This window comes from Monopterus albus, unplaced genomic scaffold (genome assembly GCF_001952655.1).
Source record: "Monopterus albus unplaced genomic scaffold, M_albus_1.0 scaffold218.1, whole genome shotgun sequence".
Classification (NCBI taxonomy): domain Eukaryota; kingdom Metazoa; phylum Chordata; class Actinopteri; order Synbranchiformes; family Synbranchidae; genus Monopterus; species Monopterus albus.
Window position 1 is genome coordinate 395751 of NW_018128098.1, and position 6000 is coordinate 401750.

Consider the following 6000-nt stretch of genomic DNA (forward strand, 5'->3'; position numbering starts at 1 on the left):
GTTTTTATGCAGCAACAGGACCACCTGCCTTGGCATCGTCGGCTGGTCACAGCCAGGCGTGGCAGACTCCGGTTGCTTAGGGCATTGATTTGATTGGCAGGCAAGAGGCAGAGGAAAGTCAAACAAGAGAACCAGTCAAAAGTAACGTTCAAAATTTAACGCATACTGTCAAAAGACATAGACGTAGAGGCAGTTTCTTGTTAGCCATCGTATACCTGAAGATGCTATTTTCCCAATGACCTTGCTGATGTGCATTATCTATAAACATGCTAAAAGAAGGCGTTCCTGTAAGTCAACAAAAGCAAAGCTTATATTTTAAGCCTTTTATCCAAAAGAATATAATCAGATGTATTTGTAATTTAATTACCTATTTTTTCTCAGTAACTGTAACTGATTACAAGTACATCCATTTTGTAATTTAATTACAGTGATTAGTTACATGTAACTAGTTACTCCCCAACACTAGCAATGTTACAGTAATTAAAGAGTTATTAAAGAAGTTTATTAATTTTGAACCATACTACATTGCACATAACTGACATATTCAAGTTATGTGCAAGCACCTCCAAGGTGTATTTAAGTACAGTACTTAAGTAAATGTCCTTGATTGTTTTCTCAATATTTTTTTTCATCCGATGTGTTAATAAGCTGAAGAAAACACTTCAATACATAGTCAACACTTGAGTAAATATATTGTGTAACAAAGAGACATATTACAGTGTGTTGCTGCAGCTCACTCTGAAAGAAGCTTGTCTGTAAAAATGTATAGTAATGGTCTAATTAAAATAATACAGCATGCAGAGTTTGTCTCCTGCACAGTGAGCAGGTCAAACGATGCATTTCTCTTGAGTTTGAGAAGGACACTGACTGCAGAACAGAGTGGCACTGCAACCACAGACGGAGACAACACAAACAAGAAACTGACACTGTTGCCTAAGGTAGGAAATAAAGAAACTTATCTTGAGTGCGTTCAGATGTGTATGTGTTTATGGGGATGGAAGATTGCGTGTGCACATGGCTGTGTTTAGGGCCTAGAGGCTTGTTTAGCTGACCTCAGTGAAAGCAAACCTCATGACAGAAGGTCTGGCATTGTCTGTGTGCCTGGGCTGCTCTGGAGCCAGACGGTCTGCCGGCCGCCAGCTTTGCTTGCTTATAACGGCTGAGAACATCCGATCCCCTTGGGGAGGACAGGAGGGGAGGTGGGTCTACTGCACCACACGCCACTTTTCTCTCTGTCTATATCTCTGCTCTTTAGGCAAGGCACAAGCATTAGCCAGGTCATCAGCTAGTATGTTTATTATGTATGTGCATGAGTGTGTGTGCTTGTGAAAGCGAGAAAGAGGAGGAGGAGGAGAGAGAGAAAGGATTAGAATGAGATGAGGACAAGTTCTAATACAAGGACTTGAAATATAAATGGAAAGTTCTGTCCATGGGAACACAGAATACACATACAGAGAAGAAAAATGAACTTAAGAGATTTGCCCTAAACTTAATTTGGCTGATTGTAGAAAAACATCTCAGTGCAGGTAATCACAGAACGTCTCAGTGTCCAAGTATTTCCTTAATGAGTGTGTCCCCTTTTATCCCCCTATCCAGTTCACCTCCACTAATACATCTATCATGCAAAGAGCAGGCTCAAGCTTTGGGCTTTGACAGAAACAAATGGTCTCTAATCACCACCAGACTCTCACGTTCAACCATGACAGAACACTTCCACTCCCTATCCAAGCTGTGTGTTCTCTGTGACCATCCAACAAACCCTTCACGGATTCTACACATGGCCCTCCAGCAGTGTTAGCTATTCTTGAAAAGCTCATGAAAGAAGTACAGAACATTTTTTCGTTAAAGAAATTGCATAACTCCTAGGCGGAGTGTTTTCCCCCCTCAAGTGTCTCAAAATAGTAAAGGGTCATTCTCCATTATGTAGTGTAAAATGGAAAGCAAATACACTGGTGGAAGGTAGACAAATGTTACCTCTGCTGCTTTAACTTTCGGTTCACAGGTCAGTGTGGGAACAGGTGAACGTCCCCATGACCAAATGGAAGAAAAGGAAAACCGATGCAAGAGGAGGACAAACTCTCTCCGGTGCAGATCCACATGGTGGAAGACAGAAAGGGAACTCCTGAAAATACTGAAGGAAAAGATACATAGAACAAGAAGGCTTTGGCTCAGTGTAATATTCACAATATTACAGCTATACACTCACAGTCAGGGTCAAAGCCAGGGGTGCTTTACAACATGTCAAAGGATAAAGAACAGCTACACAGGAATGAGAACATTTGAAGCTGATTCCTTTTTGCTGAACTTACTGTATGGTACATACTTAGCAACAAACAGCAGGCAGACAAAGATTCCTGCAGCAACTAGCTGATGAAAATTAGGAAACATTTAGAAGCTTAAAAATCTGACATTTTTCAGACCTAAAAGGACAAAGAATATTGGAGTCACAGAGGAAGAGTTATAGAGATGCAGTACATCCATTGGGAGTTGATAGAAACCAGAAAGCAAAGGTAAAATTGAGTAAATATTTGACTTGGATTACTTAAGCAGGTGAACAGAAACATGGGTCAAGATGAATAAGTTTGCTCCATAACAGCTGACGCTTACTAGTACATCAGTGTTCTGTTTATTGCTTGTTGTGCTGCCCAAGTTGAAAAAAAAAAATCAATATATGTAGGTTTAATAAGTCTCATGTGGCACTGATGTATAACATTATAGCTTTTCCTATACACCCGATCATTAATCGAGACACTGTGGAATTATAAATAGTCACCGTATGATGACGTTTCTGTACACCAAAGATAAATGTCTAATCTGATTATCTTCATTTACGGAAAGAAAAAAAACATGTTCAACATGAAGAATGTACGGTCGGAAATGTCATACAGTGTTTCAACAGACATAGAATGTTGCTCATATCAAAATCACAGGAAAAAATCTTTTCACTTGATCACTTAGTTTTAGTAGATTTCTCTCTCACAAGCCAAGAATGTTTTTGTCGATATGTTTCATATTATAAATTGCTAATAGTCTATAATTAATCTTTTATACTGGGAACAGGGAGCTGTCATCTGCTGCCCAGATTCTTCAGTGTGTGTCTGTGTCTGGTAGCCAGCTCCTCACTGCACACATACAACATGGGACCAGACCCAACGACGCACATCTGCAGCCTCAGCTGGCCATCAGCCACAGACACCTCGTCCTCCTGGTGAACATTACTGCTCATTTTTATACCTACAGCTTGAATCCCAACTCAGGGATGTTCTTTGTGGGCAGAAGTCAAATAAAATGTATACACGCATGGGGAGAACATTCTGCGCTTGTATAAATCCTGGATCCTGTTTTGTTTGAAAGTGTGTTTCAAGCAAGAATGAACAAATACTTTACAGTGATTTAACTCAGGGCACCCTGGTGACATGGCAGAAGTGACCTTTGGCAGGTCAATGATCAGGCAGGAACTTAAAATGCAACATAGATTGCTAAACCTCCATATCAAATGTTCGCCCTCTCATCCTTGCCCTTTACAGCTCTGGGAACAAACGGAATATCATTCTTTAAATCAAGATGATCTTTATCGAGCGGCACATCAAAGCTGGTATGAAGTTACAAACAGAGGCATAAAAATACTGTGGTATGTCGCAAAAGCTGAGGGAATTTTATTTTTTCCATGGTATTAGAACACAATGATTTTGAAGCCTTTTTCAAGTGATTTCATAACATTTATGATGGCAGTGGCTTTTTCTTTCTCACCCCGTAACTTTACACCTGAAAATACACTGGGGAGATTCTGTAGTTTACTGGATATCAGTGGAAGAATTGTTCCGATCATTTACTCGATTTTTACCTGAAAAAGCAGCAGTACTATCGTGTAGAAATACAAGTTTAAGTCCTGCATTCAAAATTCTACTTGAGTAAAAATACATGAAAAATAAAAAGTAAAAATACATACACATTAGCAAAAATATACTTAAAGTGCTAATCATGTAGAACGGCCTGTTCAGAGATTTGGTGGTGTACATATTGAAGGACACCTGGGGATGATGTTTGATCACTTTGGTGATTCCTTGTACATATGATTGAGTTAAGGGGCATCACTGTTAGTTTTGTGAGGGACAAGTTACAACTTTTGAGTAAATGTAGCCTACTTAGTTACTTTCCACTACATACTGTACATAGCCTCGGCATCAGATGTCAACATATTAGTGTACATACCAGGCAAACTGTACGTGAACTATGTGGTTGTCATTCTTTTTTCTGCCAAAGTCACAACAGCCTTCCTTCTCTCCCACAGACACAGACAGATTGTGTCCCTATTATATGTGATGATATTAAATATATTGGGAATCTGAAAAATGAATAGCGTTTTCATATCTACAGCATGTCTGCTCCTTAATACGGTGAAATTAAGTTATTTGGTTTCATACCCACTGCCAGACACCTAAATAATCTCTTTTGTACATAGTAGAAGAGGCAGTTCTGTCCCCAGCCTTTTTCCCCTCTCTTCATCTTCCTTTCTAACCGAACAAGGGTTGACAAGTTCTTGTCGTTCCTTGCCGGTTGGAGGGAGACCCAACAAAAGAACCCTTGTCTGAGCGTTACCCATGTCAGACAGCGCACTTTGATATTAAAAACTCTACTGAGGGAGGGAGGAGAGTTTGTGTTCGGAGGGAAGAGGGGGAACAGCTATGTAAAGATGAAAAGGATGAAAACAAACTCCTAGCCCCATGTCTGTAGGTGCAACCTCATAATGGACTCACAAATATTTGTCCAGTCAAAACAAAATAAAACAGCTCTTTGACTCCTCATGTAGTAAGTCTGAGCAGCATCCACCAGTGTGTCTCTAGCTTGTCCTTCTATAACAATCACCTGCCTATTCTCTTGCATGCTCACACAGAGACCACATTGACACAGGGTGCCTCTCTTTAGATGTGAACAGGCCTCAGGATGAACCGGAGCCATCACCAGAGGGAAGAAATCCCCTGATACTGTACCTCACCGACTGAGGCTTTGCCAGAGACCTGAAATACTAGCAGATGACTGGTTGTGCCCAAAAATGAGTGCATGCCAGCAAAAATAAATAAAGACCAAATTCACCTTGCCCTTATTTTAAACCTTTACCTGAGACTGAGAGCTTTGGCACAAGAGTTGAAGACTGCAGCTTGGATTCCTGGAGAACTGAACTTTCACACCTGGAGTGCCACGGGACATAAAACACACTACACAAAATATGAATTGCATTACATCCCTCATGGACACATAATTCAGCCAGATTCAGACCTCCTCCTTCAGCCTGCAGCCCGCTCTGGGGCACAGGAGGAATGAACGGCAACAACACAGATGAGTCTGTACACTTTCCAAGCAGAAGTGACAAGCTACAGCATGTTGGTCATCCAGGAAGAATGCAGAAGCAAGTGTAATGAGGATTTTCCTTTGCTTTCTGCTTGAAAGGCGCCTGCTATTATCCTGATTTTGAGTCACCCTGAGGGCAGTTATTACAGCATTTATATTAATTCCCCTGGATTGCTTCATTTTGTTCATACAGGCCAAAGAAAAAAAGGACTCGAGCAATTAGAGGAATGCCAGTGGAGAGAGGAGATGAGCTCAGCAATGACACAGAAGTTGCACTGATCTGTGTGTTGTCCCCCAATCAATGATAAGACCCCTGGTTGTCACACACTTGGGCCCCCACTGTGTCGAGGCTGACCTGTATCCTGTAGCTGGGGGCTCATTCCTATTAGTGATTGTTTGCCATGTTAATGGCTGTAAGAACATCATCAGGCCTGTCAGCTCTGACAGGCTGCCACCAATCGTTCCTGCAGCCACAGGCGAGGGGTTGGGCGTTCACATAAATCTGCTGAGGAATCTGTGAGAACCACGCCATCATGCCCAGCAGCAGGCTGACAAGAGCAGCAGAGGTAGCAAGCGTATCTGCACACCTACCCCTCCACACTTGGCCTTAACAGGTATGAGCTGGAGAGATGGCAGCATAGAGGGAAGAGT